Source organism: Cavia porcellus, unplaced genomic scaffold (assembly GCF_034190915.1).
Source record: "Cavia porcellus strain 051 isolate PalLab524CR breed Dunkin Hartley unplaced genomic scaffold, mCavPor4.1 scaffold_3, whole genome shotgun sequence".
Taxonomy (NCBI): Eukaryota; Metazoa; Chordata; class Mammalia; order Rodentia; family Caviidae; genus Cavia; species Cavia porcellus.
In genome coordinates this window covers 38,877,365-38,898,188 of record NW_026947486.1, presented here as the reverse complement: position 1 = coordinate 38,898,188, position 20,824 = coordinate 38,877,365, and positions in this window count along the sequence as shown.

The window sequence follows — 20,824 nt, the reverse complement described above, 5'->3', positions numbered from 1 at the left end:
CAGCTGTCTCCAAGGAAGGGTGGCCTCAAAGAGGGGCATCCCAGAGAAAACAGTGTGGGATCAAGGGAAGAGGAATATTTAGACACCTTTCCAGGCTGTGCCCATAATGACCCATCTCCTACCAGGCTTCACCTCTCAGCATCATACATACCCTGTTATAAACCATCAGTGGACTAATCCAGTATCACACTCCCATGATCCAATCACTCCTAAAAGCACCTATGAGCACATGAAGTTTTGGATGTTCATTTACATAAAAACTGACAGTGACACAGCTAAGAACTGTAGGGATAGAACTGAGCATGGTGTCATCTATATCATCAGCACTTGGGAGATTTAGGCTGGTTGATTGTGAGTTTAAGACCATTCTGGACTACACAGCAAGCAAAATCTTGTCTCAAAGAAAGCAAAACCAAAACAGGCAGGGATGTAGCCCTACCTAGGTGAGTTCCTAAGAATTTAAATTGTCTACATTTCATATGCTTTGCTTTCTCCGATACCTTGTATGATCATCTTTGACTCTTCTCTTCATCCCACCCCATCCATGTTCAATTCATCTGCAAGTATCATAGGCTCCATGTTCAGAAAGTATCTAGAATTTACCATTTCCAACCATCACCAAGGTTGCCACCCTGATACAAAACCCTGCCATCTTTCACCTGGATGACTGCAGTGGCACTATAACGGTTCCTTTGCCCTACACTTTCTCACTGATGGTCCCCTGCCCCTCCCCTCCTCAATCTATCCACCACATAGAAGCCAGAGGGATTCCATTAGAATACAAGCCAAATCATGTTACTTCTTTACTTTAAAATCCAACAATGGCCAGGCATAAAGGCACACTCCTGTAATCCCAGCACTCGAGACTGAGGCAGGAAGATTGCTGTGAGCTCAAGTCCAGCCAGGGCCCCATAGTGGGTTCAAGGCCAGTCTGAACTCCATAGCAAAACAAAAACAAACGAAAAACCCATAACAAAAAAAAGCTAACAATAGTGGGGACAAAAAAAACATTGAAATTGGTTAAATAAGACTGCCTTCCTCAATGCAAATAGACCTCATACAATACCTTAATGGCCTAAATACAATAAAAGGCTGATAGGAAAGAATTCTCTTACCTTTGAATTTTTAAACAATTTTAATATAACACAAGTAGATACTAATAAAATACAAAAAGCACCCTTCTATAGAAAAAATTTCATTAACAAAATAATTAAACAATAACAGTGGCTAACATAGTTCATATAGACATAGTTCATATAATTATCTTGAAAGAGTGGCCAAAATGTCACTCAGAGTACAAGTCATAGACAGAGTGCCTTACAAAAAACAGACAAACTGAAGGACAAAAATTCCTTTTTAAGGCAACTCAGAGTGGAAAAACAATTTCGCCAGTTGTCCTTCAGACAAGGGACTAATATCTAGAGATACATAAAGAATTGAAAAAACAACCCCCTAATTTAAAGACTCAACCCAGAAATGGGCATCTGAGATGAAGATAAACTTAATCAGATGAAAAAAATGGCTGGGGATTTACCTCAGCAGCATATGTGCCTGCCTGGCAAACACAAGGTCATGAGTTCGATCCCCAGTACCAGAAAAACAAATGGCAAATAAATACATGAAAAAAATGTTCATCAAGATGCAAATTAAAACAACACTGAGATTCCATCAGTTCCATTCAGTTCTCTGGCTATCATCAAGAAATCAACCAATAACAAATGCTACTGGGATTGTGGGGGAAAAGGAACCCTTCTCCACTGTTAGTGGGAGTGTAGACTGGTACAAACCTCTGTGAAAATCAGTGAGGAGATTCCTAGAAAAACTAAAAGTAGAGGTCCCATTGGACTCAGCTTTTTCCCTTCTTGGTATCTTCCTGAAAGAATTAAAAGCATCATACCACAGTGATACATGTACACCCATGCTTATAGTGGCATACTTTGTAATAGCCAAATCTTGCAAACAGCCCAAATGCCTATCAACTGACAACTGGATAAAAAAGATGTGGGGTTTTTTTTACTGCAATTGAGTACTACTCAGCCATAAAGAAGGATAAATTTAAGAGATTTCTAGGTAGATGGATGCACCTTGAGACCATACCTTTTTTTGGTACCAGGGATTGAATTCAAGACTTCATGTTTGCCAAGCAGGCACTTACGCCACTGAGCTAAACACCCAGCCTGAGACCATACTCTTAAGTGAAATAAATCAATCACATGTATAAATATCTCATTGTTTCTCTAGTGTAAAAAACAGAGTATAAATAAGGACCAAAGTGTGCAATAGGAAAACATGGTTTAAAAGAAAGGAAACTAGGGACTGAAGTTGTGGAGAGGAAAGAAGGGAAAAGAAAAAGAATAAAAAGATAAAATGGAAACAAAGCTTTGTAAATAAGGGGACAAAGGGTTGAAGAGATTGAGAAAAAAGAACTAAGACATACTATGTACAGGTACAAATTCTGTATGATGAATGTTATTATGTATATCTACATTTTACCAATAAACTTAATTTTTTTTAAAAAAAAACTTTGTTTTCTTTTTTTTTTTTTTTTTGTCTTTTTCCTTTTTATCAGTACCGGGGATCAAACTCACGACTGCCTGCTTTAAAGGCAAGTGCTTATGCTGCTGAGCTAAATCCTCAGCCCCCAAAAACTTTGTTTTCAATAAACAAAAAGAAAGTACTATATGAAACAAGTTAGGATGTATCTTAAAATACTTTTGAAACAATGGAATAGGTAATTTGGTGGTGTTTGAATTTCTCCATAGTTCTTATTTATCTGTCTTCTATTTTGATACTTATTTATATATAGTGGAACAATACATGCATTCCCCTGAGTCTCCAAGTGGTAAACTGCAGATTTTGTTCTCAGCCTCCAGTATGATTAGCCAATTTCTTATAGTAAATGTGTGTTACCAAGTAACACTTTTTTTGTTTTTATTTTTATTTTTTATTTAAGGAGAAAAGGAAAAAAAACAGAAAAAGGGTACAAGTAATACAAAATTTAAAAAATAAACAGTAAGAAATCACTAGTTGATAGATTACATATTCTCATCTTAGAAATAGTTGTTCAAGTTACATTATTGAAGCATATAAAGTAGACTTTTTTTGGTCTTTTTCCTTTTTTATCAGTAAGGGGGATCAAACTCACGACTGCCTGCTTGCAAGGCAGGCACTTATGTCACTGAGCTAGACCTCCAGCCCCTCTCTCTCTCTCTTTTTTTTTTTAAATCGGTACCAGGGATCAAACTCATGACCGCCTGCTTGCAAGGCAGGTGCTTGTGCCGCTGAGCTAAAATCTCCAGCCCCAAAGTGGACTTTCAAACAGTGAGAGTGCAAACATTCTGTTCAATGATCCAAAAAACACTCAGTAATATGGTTATCCATCTCATACACTTAAACATACGTGCAGTTATAACCTTTAGAGCATTTTCTTTTCTTTTGTACAATGACAACTACACATTTTGGGTTTTATTACTCCCACAGTTCTTATTACTTTTTTTTGAAAAGAGTAAAACCAAATGCGACATATCAGAACACAGTCAGTCAACTCAAAAGGATGGACATAATAGATAATGTGAAAACAAAATATAAGGTGATCAACAATGGTTACCATACTGCCTCTTGCTATTTTAAGAACAATTGGCAGTTATAATAAAATTGAACTAAACAGTAAAGAATAAAACCAAAGCATTGGAGACATTATAGGATTTTAAAAGAAAATAATAGTCAACCAGAATGGGCATCGTAATGATTCTTATTGTCTTCACAGTTATGCCTATACTTTCGAACTTGGTACTATCAAGCAAAGCAGAATAGGGGAAAATCAGTCAAAACAAGATGGTGAGGGCAATACAGGGTTTCAAATCAGGTTAATAGGAAATCAAAGTAGGTTACTATAATGTATCCTGTTATTTTTTATTTATTTTCCCTTAATTAAAAAAATAAAAAGAAAAAAGTAAATAATTCAAAAAAAGGGGATTGAGATAAAAGAGAGCATAACAACAGAACAGCGCAGGTCAAATCATAACCATTTAAGCAAACCAGTGTTTCACCACAAGATATCCTGACATAAAAATAGTTACCATAGTGTCTCTTTCCTTGAAATATTTGAGTATAACTTCATATACTGTAGCACCAAACATATCAAGACACTATAAAACCATCCAAGAGAATGACATTATTACAGGGTATTTAGGACCAATCAACAGAAAGTGAATAATGGTTTCTATATAAACTCCTTGTCTATAAAAGTTTTTGCTTATATTATCATATATAATAAAATCCAATAAGATACAACCTTTTAAGACTGATGGAGGCAGAAGAATACAAGTTTGATGGGACTGAAAAACAAGATGATACTAAATCAGCACTAGCTATTATGATGTCTTGTTTTCTCCAAAATAGCTGTTCCTACCTTCCGATCTTCTCTGACTCATTTCTTTTGAGCTCTTTTTCTGCCGTTTGTTGTCAGTTTGTCTTCTTCATTTCGCTTTCTGATCCATTCATTGTGGCCTCTCTACCACTATTTCTGGAATCTTGGTATTTTCCTTTTTTAGACTATCCTGCAGTATTCTCTGTAGAGTTGAATTAATGATTGCAAATTCCCCTAGTTCCTCTTTATCCTGGAAGCACCTTGTTTTTCCATCAATTTCTAGGGACAGTTGTGCAGGATATATCAATCTTGGCTGGAGGTTATTATCTTTCAAAGCTTGAATTATTTCCCCCCACATTCTTCATGATTTAATGGTTTGTGCCGAGAAGTCCGCTGTAATTCTGATGGGTGTTCCCTTGTAAGTGATCTGTTTCTTGTCTCTGATGGCTTTTAATATTCTGTTCTTATATTGGATTTCTGGACTTTTGATTATTATATGCCTGGGTGTAGCTCTGTTTGGGTTGTAGGTGGCTGGAGTCCTGTATGCCTCAAACATCTGAGTATCTTTACCTGTTGCTAAAGTAGGGAAATTCTCTTGGATTATTTCTGTGAATAGCTTTTGTAGTCCATTTGTTTGTGTCCCTACTTCTTCTCTTACGTTCTTAATTCTAAAATTATAGATCCTCTTATCTTCTAGCTTTTGTATTGTTGCTGTTTTTTTGTTATTTTTAAGAAGTTTTTCATTTCATGCTCCCATATTACACATCTGCCCTCCAGTTCAGATAATCTTAGTTTCTTTCAAGCTGTTATGCCAGTTTTCGATAGAGTTTTTAGTTTCCTGGTAATCTCTTTGAACCTGCTTCATGTATTCTATGCTTTCTCTATTTTCTCCATCAAACAATTCTCCCCTTTTTTTCTGTTCATCCATTCCATCATCTGTTTTTTTCTTGGGTGGTGCTTAGCATTTCTCTACTATTCTGCTTATGTCTTGCTTCAGGTCATTAATAACTTATTCCTGAACTCGTCTATGAGGCTCTGGAGATAGCGCTTTATTTCTATTGGTGCCATGTCTGCTATTGCATGTTTCTCAGGGTTGGGGGCCGAGGACCCTTTCTTGTTGCCCCCTCTTCCCATATTCTTTGTTCCTTATATATAAGCGTATATAGGAGGCCCAGCTTCCTTCCCCGTCAGCCACAGTCTGTTTGAATTGCACCGGCTAGGTGTTCCCACCCACCGCAGTGCACCAGGGAGACACAGACCTGGGCAGTCTATGCCATCCCACCCCTCCAGGTCAACCTACTGAAGGCTTCACCACTAGGGTGCACCTCCAGGTGCTGGGACTTGGGTTGGTCTAGCCTACTGGATCTCAGCCAGCAGCATCTCGCAGGCCAGGCACTGCCCACCAATCCTGCTTGAGAGGGGGATATGTGACTGCAGTCACTGCAGCATCTCATTCCAGGAAGTCTGCCCGGTCTGAGTATGTCCTCTGCTAAAGCCTCCTTCTCTATGGAAGGGTCCTGATCTGCTCACTCACCGCAGGTTGATGCAGGGCACCCGGCCAGTCCCGCTCCCAACTCCATTCAACGCTTCCCACTCTCCGAGCTTTTGCATTTCTCTACCCACTGTGCCGACCAGGATGCAACAGCAGCTGCAGGAAACTCAGATTGCAGTTTCCAGTGGCGCAAAGTCCGGCTTCCATGCTGAGACCTTATCTGTTCCTGCTGTATCATCAGGATTGCATTTCTAGTTGGTTTCTCTTAATTTAATTCGTTCCTGGGTCAGCAAAGAATATCCCCCCTTGCCTAGGACTTCCTGCCCGGCACCATTCCTGGATTTCAAGTGCAGTTTCTCAGAGAGCCTCCGAGGCTGCTGCTATCTATCTGACATATTCTTCCGGACTCCAACACTGTTTTAATTATATTTTTAATTTATTGCCCCCCAAGTTAAATTTAGGGTGGGTTGGCTATATTGAGGCATAACTGGTACACTCCTGTAGTCCTAGGATTCTGAAAGGCTGTGGCAGGAACAGTCCAAATTCAAGCTCATCCTGGGCAATTTAGCAAGGTCCTATCTCAAAACTAAAAAGAAAAGAAAAAGAGGGAGGAGAAAGAGAAGAAAAGGAAGGCAGAGGAGGGGGGAAGGGAGGGGGAGGGGGATGGAGAGCAAGAGGAGGAAGAGGAAGAAAAAGAAGAAGAAGAAGAAGAAGAAGAAGAAGAAGAAGAAGAAGAAGAAGAAGAAGAAGAAGAAGAAGAAGAAGAAGAAGAAGAAGTTGTTAAGGAGTATAGCTCAGTGAGAAGAGTCTGAGTGAAATCTCTAGCAACATGCCTTGTGTATGTGCGCACTCACACACACACACACACACACACACACACAGGTAAATTTCACAGGGCAGGGATTTTTGTGTTTTTCTCTCTGCTGTATCCTCAGCACTATATCTATATGGCAAGAGGGAGGGAGAGAGGGAGGGAAGGACAGAGAGAGAGCGGGATTATTAATAAATACATGCTGAATGAATATTGACCCTCATGATTGTTATTTTGTCTTTGTGTCTGGCTCACCCAGGAATCTGTGAGCCACTCCACTGCAGGAGCTTGAGTTCCCTGGCCTTTCATTCTTGGTGCCAAAGCAAGGTGCCCACTACCAAAGGGGCCCAATAAACCTTGAATGGAACTCCTTAACATGACTGCTCTAGAAGAACACTAGAATTTCCCGAAACAAGGAGGAAACAGGCCTCCTCAGTCTCTAATCCAGCAAGACGGCCCACCTCTCTGCTTCCCTACCCTCTGTGCAACCCTGGCCTGCTGTGCCCATGCCAGTCCCTCACTCTGACATTCTGGAAATGCCATAGCGACTGGCAGGGATCCACCAGGCTTGGTGACACAAGAGATCAGGGAGAGGCTAGGGCACCACAAAACAAGGAGGCCACCACCTCCTCAGCCTCTGACTCTCTGAGCCTTGATTTCCTATCAGTGACATGGAAATAATATCCTTTATGTAGCTGTTATGGGCTTGAAGTGAGCTGATGGCCTGAACAGTTTGTAAACTGTGATGGCAGAGAGCTGGCCGGTGTTACGATGACTATCATTAAAACTATTCTTCGTCATGGCATTGTCTCCTGGACTTCTCCTTGCCTTTTGGCAGCCTTCCAGGTTAACTGCTGCAGGAGCCAGGTTCCTGCTGGACTCCCTTTCTGCTATGCAAAAGTCACCACCCCTGGGGTACCTTTTAGGGACAAGGCCCACAGGGACATGGCCAGCTCATCCTGATGGGGCCCAGCCACTGATTAAATTATGTGTACTGCCTTTCGATCATTCAGATTGTCTGGGATAAGGCCAGCTGGAATTAGTGACAAATCTGAAGCAGAGAATATTGACAAAGGCTGCTTCATTACCGGTGATGACTCATGATAATTCAAAGGCGTTAATTCAAAGGCAGCTCCCTGGGTCAAGGAGAGCTTTAGTTAGTGAATAGGTAGGAGTTTTTGCTAATTGGCTAGACACAGACCTGAAGTCCTTAAAATCAGTCTTGTTCCCTTCAGAGAGTTGAAAAATAACCCTTCCTTCTCCAAAGCTTCCTTCTTTTTCCAAGCCTGAAATGATTACTGGGGAAGAAGTTTTTGAAATCAAGAAAATGCTCTTCTTTTTTTTTTTTCTTTTTCTTTCTTCCTTTCTACCTTCTTTCCTTTTTCTATGTTCCTCTTTCTTTCTTTCTTTCTTTCTTTCTTCTTTCTTTCCTTTTTGAAACAGTCTCACTGTGTAATTCAGCCTGGCCTTCAACTCACCATGTAGGCCAGGCTGGCCTCAAACTCACAGCAACCCTCCTGCCTCAGCCTCCCAAGTGCTGGGACTACAGACATGTGCCACCATGCTGGGCTCCACTTTTTTTTTTGTCTCACAGTGTAGTCCAGGCTGGCTTCAATCTCTTGGTGATCCTCCTGCCTCAGCTGCCCCAATGCACTTTTTAAAAAAAATTTAAAAAATTTTTCTTAATACATGTTTGCAGTACTCAATGATTACATTCATTGTGGAGAGTTCCATGTACATAACACATATTAATTTTTTTTACTTCCCCTAATTCCACTTTTAAATTGTTATTGTGCTCTAAAGAAAACAAACAGGATCACAGTTGGGGAAGGTCTAGGAAGAGGTAGCTGAGATACAAATTACAAGGAGTCAGTCATGCTAATATTTTATTTTATTTTATTTAGGGTACCTGGAATGAAACTCACAACCTCACACTTGCCAGGCAAGTGCTTTTCCATTGAGCTATATATATTCCCAGCCATACTAATATTTTAGAGAAACTGGATGTAATGGTGCATGCCTGTAATCCCAGTACTCTGGAAGCTGAGGCAGAAGGATCTCTGCTAGTTCAGTGTTAGCCCGAGCTACACAGAGAGACTTTGTCTCAAAAATAAATAAATAAATAAAAATTTAAGGGAAAGTTTCTGGCAGAGGAAACAACAGATACAAATACTGGGTGTTAGAAATGGTCTTGGTGTTCAAAGACAACAAGGAAACCAACATGGCTGAAGTGAAATGAACAGAGTGAGATTTGAAAAGGCCAGATCACCAAGGGATTTTTGTAGGCTATAGTAAGGAGTTTGCATGGTATTTCTTGTGTATTGTGAATGTAATGAAAGGTTGTAAGCAAGATTATAGATAGATAAACAGGCAGATAGGGTACACCAAAAAATGTATACATATTTACATATGTCTTGGTTACTTTTTACTCATCGCTGAGACAAAATACCTGATGCCCAAGTTGGGAAAGGAAAGGTTTATTTCTTACAGTTTTTGGAGGTTTCAGTCCACACTCAGTTGGCTCCAAGACAGGCGGGCATGGCTGGACCACAGTTCATGGCAGCCGCTGACAGCAAGCTCGAACCAGCAAAGAGAAAGACACACCTTCTTCCTGCCATTACATCACATCCTGGCTCCACCCCTGGGTGGGTGGAGCACTGACACTATGAATCCAAGCACTAGACAATGAACCAATCACAAATACACAATGCAAACTCATGAGGCCTGGGGGACACAAACGTAAACCATGACAACATACCTCAGGAAAAGAAAAATAGTATGATTTTTTTCAACAGATGGCATTACCCTTGTATGGGCTACCGTAAAGGATGTCATATATCACAGAGAGCCCACTACACTTCAGCCCTTAAAGGAGAAAAGTTTACCAAAACAGCAGATTGCCTTACTTTATGTCTGGAAGCTAATTGCTGCCACTTTAAGCAGCTCTTGTAATTGTAGAAGCCAAAGGTAATTCGCATTAATCTCATGTCTCAATAAATTTAGTATAAAAATAGGTAAACAAGTTTTTTTCTTTTTTTGAATTATGTATACATTTTTGATGGACTTCATATATAACTTTCCTATATTTATATCTATAGCTATGTCTACATCTATGTCTACATCTATGTCTATTTTGTGGGGGGGATGTAGCTCAGTGTAGCTCTGTGTTCAATCTCCAATACAAAAAATAAACCAAGAGGGCTGGGGATTTAGCTCAGTGGCTTAAGTGTCTGCCTGGCAAACATGAGATCATGAGTTCAATCCCTGGTACCAAAACAAAAAACAAAAGCAAAAAGAAACAACAGCAAAAAAATACAAAGAGAAACAGAGGACAGACAGAGACAGAGGAAGAAAAGTCTTTTCCTGTTTCCACCTATAGTTCTCACCTGTAAGGCTTAACTGACACCTGGCCCATCCTAGAGGCAGAGGGACAGTTTTCTCTGTTGGAACATGCCATGTCCTAGGCAAAGGAACAGGTTTGTATTCCTCCTGGCTGCTATCCTCAGGATGCTCATCTGCTCCCTCACAAGGACAATCATTCTGTAGCATTCTGGGCAACCATTAACCAGGCACTAGTCCTGGTCTTACTCAATCTGCCACCTACTCACCTGTTTCTGGCAACTGGTAAAGGACAGCACCCTGTGGATGTAAGGAGAGTAGCCAATCACTAAGGCAAAGACAGTCTGGAGGGTGTGTTTCTGGGAGCAGTGCAGTTGGGCTGGAGAGGCACTCTCTGCTCCTGGATCTTTCATGGGCCTCCAATACACTGTCCCCAATAACGTATATCTGTACCTCTCTCTGTATGTTCAGAGGCCTAGTCTGGCCTACGTCCCCCAGCTGTGTTGCTCAAACCCTGCTCTCTTCATCTTTTCCCTCCTTTGCCCTCTTTCTTCTTCATTTTGTTTTTGTTTTTGAGGTTCCAGAAATTGAATACAGGAGTGCCGAGATATATCCCTACCTCTATGTGTTTAGTGGTACCAAGGATCAAACCTGGGGACTTCACCCTGAGCTATATCCCCAGCCAATTTTTCAGTCTTGTGAAATTGCTAAAATACCCAAGCTGGGCTGGGACTTGTCACCCTCCTGCCTCAGCCTCTGGAGCAGCTGGAGTTACAGTGTGCCACAGTGTACCACTGTGGCCAGCCATCCTGCCCTTCTTGATGAATTTGAAAAAGCATCCCATGAGCATTCCTAAGCTCTCTATGCTCAGAGCAGATAGCTAGCAAACCATTCTTCAGAACATACAGTTCCTGAATCAGATCTAGGCAGGAGGCCAAGGCCTTTGAAGGGCTGTAAAAAAACTTACCTTTATCCTCCTTACCTTCCCCAATCAACCCTAGCAGTTTGCAATTTTCAATGCCTGTCTCTTTTAGTGCCAATATAGAAGAAGAAAGGACTACAGACACCAATATTAGAAGTCTTCTTGGACTTTTTGGGCACACCGCAGAGGCCTGGGCTCCAGCTTTGGGGAAATATACCCATGGTGTGTAGGAAAAGTTTCTTTGCTGCCACAAGAGGAACATGTGGGAGCTAAGTACTGTATGATATCATGGGAGCTCCAAGAACTGTCTTTGACCTGAGAAGCAAGAATATCCAGGGCATCTGGAAAGTCCTACACGATGCACTGGCTGGCCCCATCTATCTCACAGACGAATATGGGTGGCTGTGAGGGCAAGACTTATCAAGGGAATAGAAGAGGGTTGTTCCTGGCTGTAATTCAGATTTCTGCATGCTACTTCCAGGTCCATGCAGAAGCAGGTGTAAGAGGGAAACAGAAACTGCACATAGTAGCACACATCTATAAACCCAGCACTCTGGGAGGCTGTGACACGATGAGCCCAGTCTGGGCAACTTAGTGACTTAGCAAGACTCTGTCTGAAAAGTAAAAAATAAATAAAGGCTGAGGATGTAGCTCAGTGTGACAGTCCTGGCTACAATCCCCAGTAATCTCCCTCCAAAAATGAAAATATATGTCAACAAGAAGCAAGCCCTCCCTGTGAATCAGCACCACCATGGGTCACTGCGGGGATAGCCAGAGGCCAGCCCTTTCTGGCACATGGGCTGGGAAACAAGAAGAGTCAATGCCCTCTCCTCCCCCCCCCATAAGCAACCTGATCCAAAGAAACAGGCTGGGATGATGACTACTGAGGTGGAATAAAATTTAATGCTTGTCGTGTTTACTGTTTCAATGACTTCTCAGGCTTAAAGTCAGTGATTTGATAATCTATTTAGAGGATAGCAATATGTAGAGTAGCATCTATGGGGCATCTGCTTCTGAGGGTGGTGGTCATCGTTGATTCCCTATTATCTTGTTTTGGAGCCCTGTATCATTTTCATTGTTTCATTGTGTTGGGTTTTGTTCTGTTTTGTTTGATTTTATTGTATCAGATGGCATGGGAAGCTGTTTCAAAGATAACTTTTATGGTAGCCATTTTGGGTTTACAATTTTCTGGTTTTGAAGTTCCTCTTACAATCATTGTTTGTTTTTATTGGTTCTATTCTGTTCTATTTTGTTTAATTTTTACTGTGTTGAAGGTATCTGCAGCTATTTTGAAGACATCAGGAGGCATTATGATAACCATTGTTGATTTCCTATTGTCTGAAGTTCTGTGTCATTTGCACTGGTTCGTTTTGATTGGCTTTGTTCTGTTTTGTTTAGTTTTTTGGCTTTATTCTCTAAAATAAAAATTAAAAAATTAATAAAAATAAAAATATAAAGGGGAAGGCAGGGGCAGTAATGTCAAGAGTAGATGAAATGGGCATGCCTGACCCTTCCCATTTCCTAGTTCCTAGTCACCATTATGTTTTGGGGTGTATCAGTCCCATCCAAGGCTTCATTCTGGCATGGTGTCATTGCTACCCTTCTGGATTAGTGAATTTTGTTTTTGAGACAGGGTCTCACTGTGCAGTTCAGGCTAGCCTTGAACTCACTGTGGAGCCCAGGCTGACTTGAATTTTCGACAACCTCCTCCCTCAGCCTGCTGGTTACTGGGATTACAGACATGTGCCACCATGCCTGCCTGAATTAGTAAATTGAAAACTCATCAATCTGTTCATTCATACAACAAATATTTGCTGATTAGCTACTGTATGTATGGCCTGGGCTAGGTTCAGTGAGGCTACAGTTGTGGAAAAGACACAATTGTAAGGGCTAGGGATACAGCTCAGCAGTACAGTGCCTGGCTGGCAAGCACAAGATCATGAGTTCAATTCTTGGTACCAAAAAAAGCAGATATAATTGTAAAGTAGCTCACAAGATCACAGGCAGCCAGACAAGTTAGCAGGCAGCCACATTCCATGCAACAAGCCCAGTGACAAAGGCAGGGTGTGGGATCACAGGAGATGAATGTTGGGAAGGATTGGGGAATGTTCCCAGAGGAAGTAAGTATTGAGCTCAGACAAGAATGAGCAAGAGAGGAAAGGAAGGAAAGAGTGTTCAGGCAGAGGAATCAGTGTGGGAGAAAGCCTGGAGGCCAATCTGAGCAGCTAAATGTGGTTCTGTTTGAGAAAGAGGGTGTGCATGTGTGTAAGGACTGTGGAAGAGTGAAACAGAAGTGTGAGCTGGTCGGGGACCTTGCATGCCATGGCAGAGGCAGGGCTTGATCGTGAAGTGAAGCTTTTGAAGGTTTAGACAGAGCCATGATTAATCACCATGGTGGTTCTGAAAGATCAACCTGGCTTCTGGATAGAGGTTATGCACTGGGGGGCAGGCACAAATAGATGCTGGAAGGCAACTCAAGATGTTATTACAGCGGGGGTGTGGTGGCGCATACCTGGAAATTCAGCACTCAGCAGGCTAAGGCAGGAGGACTGTCATTAGTTTGAGGCCAGCCTGGACAACAGAGAGAGACCTTGTCTCAAAAAACTAAAAACAAACAAAGATGTCATTCCAGCTGGTACATGCCTCCAATTCTGCTACCCTGGAAAATTGAGACAGGATTATAAGTTTGAGCCCAGCCTGGGTGACTTAGCAACTTAGTGAGACCCTGTCTCAAAATAAAAAAGAATCTAGGGACATAACTCAGTGTGAAGGCCCTGGGTTTAAAACAAAAACAAATAAAAATTATTACAGTGGTTCAGGCAAGAGATGATGGGGGTTTTGTTTGTTCATTTGTTTTTTGAGACAGGGTCTCACTATGTAGCCCAGGCTGGCTTTAAATTCACAGCAATTCTCCTGCCTCAGCCTCCAGAATGCTGGGATTACAGACCTGTGCCACCACACCCAGGTGATCATGGTGTTTTAGATCACAGTAGTAGCAGTAGAGTTTGAGAAGTGATACATTTTGTAGATAGAATGAACAGGACTTAGCAATGAATGTGGAAAATGAGAATGAGGCCTTAAATAGGCCTCCCAGGTTCTTTCTTTCTTTGCTTCTTCCTTTCATCTCTTCCTTGTGGGGTGCCAGGGATGGAAGCCAGCGCTTCTCTCATGCTAGGTAAGTGCTCTTCCACTGAGCCCTATCCAGATCCCATCTCCATCTATGCCTTGGGCACCTGAGGCTTTGCTGGCGCTGATCACAGTGATGGGAACACTGAGAAGTAATCTGGGGAAGGTTAGAGGATGAGTTCGGTGTGATGCAAAGTTCAAGTTTCCACAGCAGCAAGGCCTGAACCTCAGGAGAGAGGCTGAGGCTAAAGACAAAGTTGTGAGGTCTTAAAGGGGGAGGGAAGAATAGAAGGAAAAAATGGAAACAAAGCTTTTGTAAATAAAGAGGAGAAGAGGGGCTGAAGGGAGGGGAGGGGAAATGGTAAAAAAGAAGCAGTAAGATATATCATGTATAGGTTCAGATTTTCTATGATGAATATGATTATTATGCATATCTAAACTCTACCAATAAAATTAATTTTTAAAAAAAGAGTGGATAAGGGACAGGTGTGGTGGTGCACACCTGTAATTCCAGCATTCAAGAGGCTGAGGCAGAAGGATCACTTTGAGTTCGAGGCCTGGCCTCTTATTTTTTATTTTTGAGACAAGACCTAGCCAAGTTGCTAAATTGCCCAGGTTGGGCTCTAAATTGTGATCTTCCTGCCACAGCCTCCAAGAGTGCTAGGATTACAGGCATGGACCACTCCACCTAGTTTGGAAAGCAGGTTTAAAAAACCTACATCAAAGGCTGTGCATTTTAAAACAAAGACCTTTCAGCAAATTATAATTCTTGACTCCCTCCTTTGTCCCTTTCCTGCCATTCTCACAATATCCTAGACATGTCCAGCCAGGGGCCAGGCCTGCTGCCATTCTTGGGAAACTACTCCCCCTGCTGGCATAGCTAGAGAAAATGTCTAGAAACTAATGACACTACTTTGAGCATCTCTGTTAATTGTAGAGGCCAAAGGTGACTTGTGTTAATCCATTGAAGTCCTCATAAATTTTGTATTAAAATATTTATATAAAGTTTTATTGGTGATATATATATATATATATATATATATATTCTTTACTAAACCTCTATTGACCACATGCATTGCAAATGCTTAGTGCTTGTCTTCATTAACTCTTTTTTTTTGTTTGTCATTTTGAGACAGGGTCTTGCTATGCAGTTCACACTGGCCTTGAATTCATTTTGTAACCCAGGCTGGTCTCAAACTCCCAAGGATACTCTAACCTCAGCCTCCCAAGTGCTGGAATTACAGGTCACGCCCAGCTTTTCGATTCACTCTTTAAAACAGTGTCTTTAGACACATAGATGTTTTAAATGTTAATGGGGGCTGCTAGGATTATTTCCAAAACATGAAAAACATTTCCAAAAGATGAGAAGTATAAAATAAAAAGTGGCCTTTATTCTGAGAACACGCAGAGAGATGACCAGCACCCCCACCGCTGGCGTCCAGCAATCTCTCCAGCAACACATGGAGTGGGGGCATGTAAATAGCCTCGGTTTGGGGTGGAACCTAAGGCAGGCATTAGGGATGCACAGGTAGCCCATTGGTCCTAGGTTTGGCTCCATATGTAAATTTCCAGGGGCGGGAAGATGGCGTCACAGGTAACTTCCTAGGAGCAGGGGAGATAGGGGCTTCCTGCTTCTGGTTGAAGCTTTCCTGGCTACAGTGTCCCGTCTGAGCCAAAACCCTTTCATGGGCTAATTGATTCATAGTCTTTTTCTTAAAAGTTTAATGTTACTTCTTTTTTTAAGAGAAAAAAATACAGAAGAGAAAAACAAAAAGCAAAAGAGACAAACAACTGACAGGTTCTTGCCCTAGTATAAATTACTGTACAATTATGGCAGTGCTGTAACATGGTGGAAGGCTAAAGCAGGAATGCTTATCACTTCCTCCTTCTTCTTCAGCCATAATTGAAACTCTGATTCCTGTTTGCACGCAAAGAGAATTCCAATAGTTCCTCACACTTCATCAATGTCCACTGCATGTGCCACTTCTGATCAGAGGTCATATAACAATCATCTGCCTCTCTGTTTCCGGTCAAAGGAGATAGCCCAGCCATGGGTTGTTTGCTCCTTTCTATGTCCTAAATAAACCTGTTCTGCCCTTCTTCTTTTTTTTTTTTTACTTTTCCTTATTCTTTTGCACCAGACAACTCTAACATTTTGGTGCTGTGACTGGGATTGGCAGAGTGTGTTACCTTCAGAGAGTCACTTCCAGTTTAAACTCCCCTGCCTATGAACCATTTTCCTTTCTCTGGGACCCACTTATTTATGACCTCTAGTCTATATCCAACACTGACCTGACTCATTCACCACAGGTGAGCTACTATTCAAGGTTTTCTGTTTTCCTTTCTCAGTGGATAACAGCTTTCACGTTCATTGCATTGTGCAGGCAAAGCTATTTAATAATTCATAAGCGTGTGTCAGAAAACTGACCTGTTGCCGTCCCTGGACAGAGAGAGCAGTTTTCATGTTCCTTAGGCAGCACAGCCCAAGGCAAAACTGTTAACCTCTTGTTCTCTGGGACCCCACCCCGCATTGTCGGTGATGGCCAATGAGAACAACTGGGACCTTCTGTGTCACATGTTCAAAACAGGTGATGACTTCTTTTGATAGGTGTGATCCCAAGACAGCTTTCATGTTCCTTGTGGGGGACTAAGGCTCTTATGTCCCCAGGCAAAGTTGTTCTCTCAGCTCACTTATAATTCAATCATGGGCACCATTTCTTGTTTCCAAAAAAAAAAAAAAAAAACATCTCTGGAGTGCCTGCTTCATAACCTTGGTGCTCTTGACCTCAACAAAGCTATAAAAAAACAAGAAGCTGATCTTTTATTTATATTTTTGTCACAATGGCAAGTTGGCCACAACCCATTATTTTCAGGCCTTTCTCACTTTGAGGATGTGTTCTCTCTCATTCATTATTTTCCCTTTCCTCACCCCAGCAGTCTCTAACTCTTTCTTTATTTCTTCTCCCCAATCACAGACTCCTCAACTCAAGCCATTTATGCCATCAGATGGCCCTCCTTCTTTTCCCACTACCCCTGCATTGCCATTCTCCTCACCGCATTAGCATTCTTGGTCTTGCACATTTCAACCACCTAGCAGGCCACGTGGTATTTGACCACCATCTTGTGATCCCCTATCACATGATCCTCAGCAGCCATCTTGCTGCAGCTCACATGGAGGACAATTGCCATCTTGCAGTCCTCTGCCATGTGACAGTGCACTACCATCTTGTAACAGGTCACAGGGTAAATGGCCACCATCTTGGGGTCCCTCGTCATGGGATCAGCAGCAGCCATCTTGTTGCAGATCACATGATGACCATCACCATCTTGTGCTTCCTCACCTTGTAACTGGCAGCAGCTATCTTGTGGCGGGTCTCATGCTAACCAGTCACCATCTTGTGCATGCACCCTGTTGCATGGTGAAGAGTGGCCATTTTGTGGTCCACCACCCAGTTATTGCCCACAAATGCCTGCTGGGCGGTTCGCTCCCACTCCATGGCCTTCTCAGCTTCAATCCCTATTGAACCTTCAGGAACAGACTAGTCCCGAGGGACTAGCTCCTATTCATGTTCCTTTTTCCCTCACCAACCTATTTCAGAGTAATCATAAATTAGGTTCCTTTTCTGCTATTCTTATTTAAAGATATCTCTTAATTAACATACAAATAGATCCACACTAGTCGATTTACTATATAGCTCAAATGCCAAATACATTTGAGCACACTCTGATTTTGTAAGATGTTTGTCTCTCTGTGTATCTATTGTCTGTTTGTCTAGTCTTTTTACACTGTGCAGATCATCTGCCCATGTCAGTTCATTTATCTGCTCTGTAAATAGCTGTTCCTTTTTATTTGAGCTCAACAATCTTTTCTCTTTAATTTTTTTTGCATTTTCAGATCATTTAATTAAGGTTTATATGGGTCATAGATTTTAAAAACATGCTTCCACCTAGGTTGCCCTCTGGTCAAAATGATGTTAAAACTGGTTAAAAAAATCCCTTGGGTGAGGAGAGATTGCACTAGACTTCAATTGATGGGAAAGAAAGTGACCACCTGGTAACTTTAATCAGTTCTTATTCATTAATTGGAGGCCTCAATAATCTCCATAGCCTTATGGGAGACACCTCAACTAAAGTTCATATGGCTAAGACAATTCATCGTTACTGATCCTATGGTATATTCATGCCTTCAAATGTAAAACTGGGATTGTTTACGGTGATAAACATTTTCTTTCAGATCCAGACCTCTGCCTTTTTCTTGTGCTCCAGCCAAGAGATTCAAGTCAAACCAAATAATAATTTTTAAGTAAAAATTTATGTAATGTATATGTTACATATGTTTCACTATACTTAGAGATGCTTAAATATTGAGCAGTACAAAAAATGTCAGAAATTATTTCAAGGACATCCTATTAAAGGACATGTGTTACAAAGTGCCATCTCAAAAGTTAAAACGTCCATGGATGGTTAACAGAAGACAGCAGTTCCATTTAATGTTCTATGTTAATTTATTGTCTATACTACACTGTACTGTTATCAATCTTTTCTTCTGGATGTTCAACAACTAAAATTTAGAGATAATTATAAATTCCTTTTACTGGGATCCACCAGCTCTTCCCCCCCGCCAAAAAAATAACAGTTATAAGACACATATTGAGGCCAGAATTAACTATACTCAAAAGACCTTAAATGACACAGCAGCTGATCTCTTTCCTACGTAAAAAAATAAAATTAATAAAACAGGCCATCCTCCAGAATCAGATGCCATGAGACATTCTAACAGCCCAGGAGATACTTACACAATTGTAAAAACTAAATCTGTATAGAACAAATCAATGACATGTCAGTTTCTAAAATTCCCTGGACCTTATTCTTATCCTCCTTATGGGAAGCCATTACTAATACTAAACTCATAAATATCCTGTTGATTCTATTACTAGGCCCCCGCATACTTAATTGATTCTTTGCCTTTGTCTCTTTTAGCCATAAAGTTGTACACCTACCCAAGATAAAAATGCCTGTTATTCACTGAAGGTCACTAATTAAAAGGTCTGCAGAGTATCCCTGACTGCTGTTCAAGAACTTCAACGCCCTTCAACCTAAAAAAGCCAGATCGGTAATCGCTCATTATCCCTCATGACAGTTTGAGTTACTTCTGCAGACAAAAAAAAAAAAAAAAAAGTACAGGCAGCTGAGTCAGTTAAAACTATTATATGCAGTCAGACAGGGCCTCAAAGGAGCCAGCACAGAGGACCACATATCTTGTGACCTTGGAGGAGACAGACATCTCCCGCTGTGGGCCAGATCCCAAGACAAAAGGCTAAACTTGGCCCTCAAACCTCACAGGGAGACCTTCTTAATATGGCTTTTTGTGTTTTCAACAACAGAGATAAAACTCAAAAGGAGGAAAAATAACAATCTGATAGTTTAGTGGTGACACTTGGGGCTCTAAGACAGGTAATCCAAAACAAGGCAGAGCTGCCCGAGCTCTTCCCAGACCAAGCTTCAAGTGTGACAAGGAAGGACACTGGGTGAGAGAATGCCCCTTCTGCCATCTCAGGGCCATTGCAAGAGCAACTGTCTTAGCCACCAGAGAGCAGGTAAGCCATCCTCTAACTCCTTGCCCTCGCAGGAGATCTTGTCCCTCCACTGGATTCATCACCGGCTGATCCACTTGGACTTGCTGCTGAAGATTGATGATTGATGGGGCTCGGGGCCCACAGCCCCCATTAAGGTATCCTTCCCAGAGCCCCAAGTCTCACTGGAGGTATCAGGTAAGACACTGCACTTGTAAACATGGAGGCCATCTATAGTGTTCTTCCTGAGGTTTTAGACTGTTATATTAAATCCTCAGTCTCTGTGGTGGGTGTTGACAGGCAACCTACACAGCCTCTTCAAGCAGGGCCCATTCAATGCAGGTTCCAAACTCTCTTCTTCACCTTTAGCTTTCTGGTAATACCAATATGTCCCACACCTCTTTTAGGTGGGGATCTCCACCAAAAAGTTAACTTCTCCTTTACCTTCTCCCTCCCCACAGCTCTTGTCCTCCAAACACCATCACAGTGTGTGGGCGATAAAGCATCCCCTCCTCTCCCTTCTTCCCTGATTGATCCCACAGCTCGAGACACCTCCAACCCTATCTGCACTGCCCATATACTATGCCTATTTTAATTCACCTCAGGGATCCTTCCATTTTTCCTTGTGTTCCCAGTATCCCAAACATTTATGAGGGCTTAAACCTATAATCATCTTGTAGACACTGTTAACCCAGTTCACCCAGTGGTGCCAAAACCTTATACATGCTCTTTCATATCCCTCCTTCCACCACTCACTTCACAGTCCTAGACCTTAAGGATGCCTTTTTTTTACCATCCCCTACACCCTGAATGGCACAATTCCTTTGCGTTTATGTAGACTGACCCTGACACTCTCAGATCTCAACAACTTACTCACACCTGTCATATCTGTGTGAGAATCTCTCCTCAGGGACATATACCACCCCCTTCCTTTCCTACTCATCAGTTTCACAGACACACCCCTGGTCAGGGCTGGCAGGTAGATTTTACACACATGCCCCACCACAAAACTTTCAAATATCTTCTTAGCTTTGTCTGTATTTTTTCAGGATGGACAGAAGCCTTTCCCACAATCAGGGAGACTGTGGATGTAATTACTAAAGTCTGGTTACAAGAAATCATCCCAAGGTTTGGTCTACCTCAAGAGTATGCAGTCATATAACAGTCCAGCCTTTATTTCTCAGATCCCTCA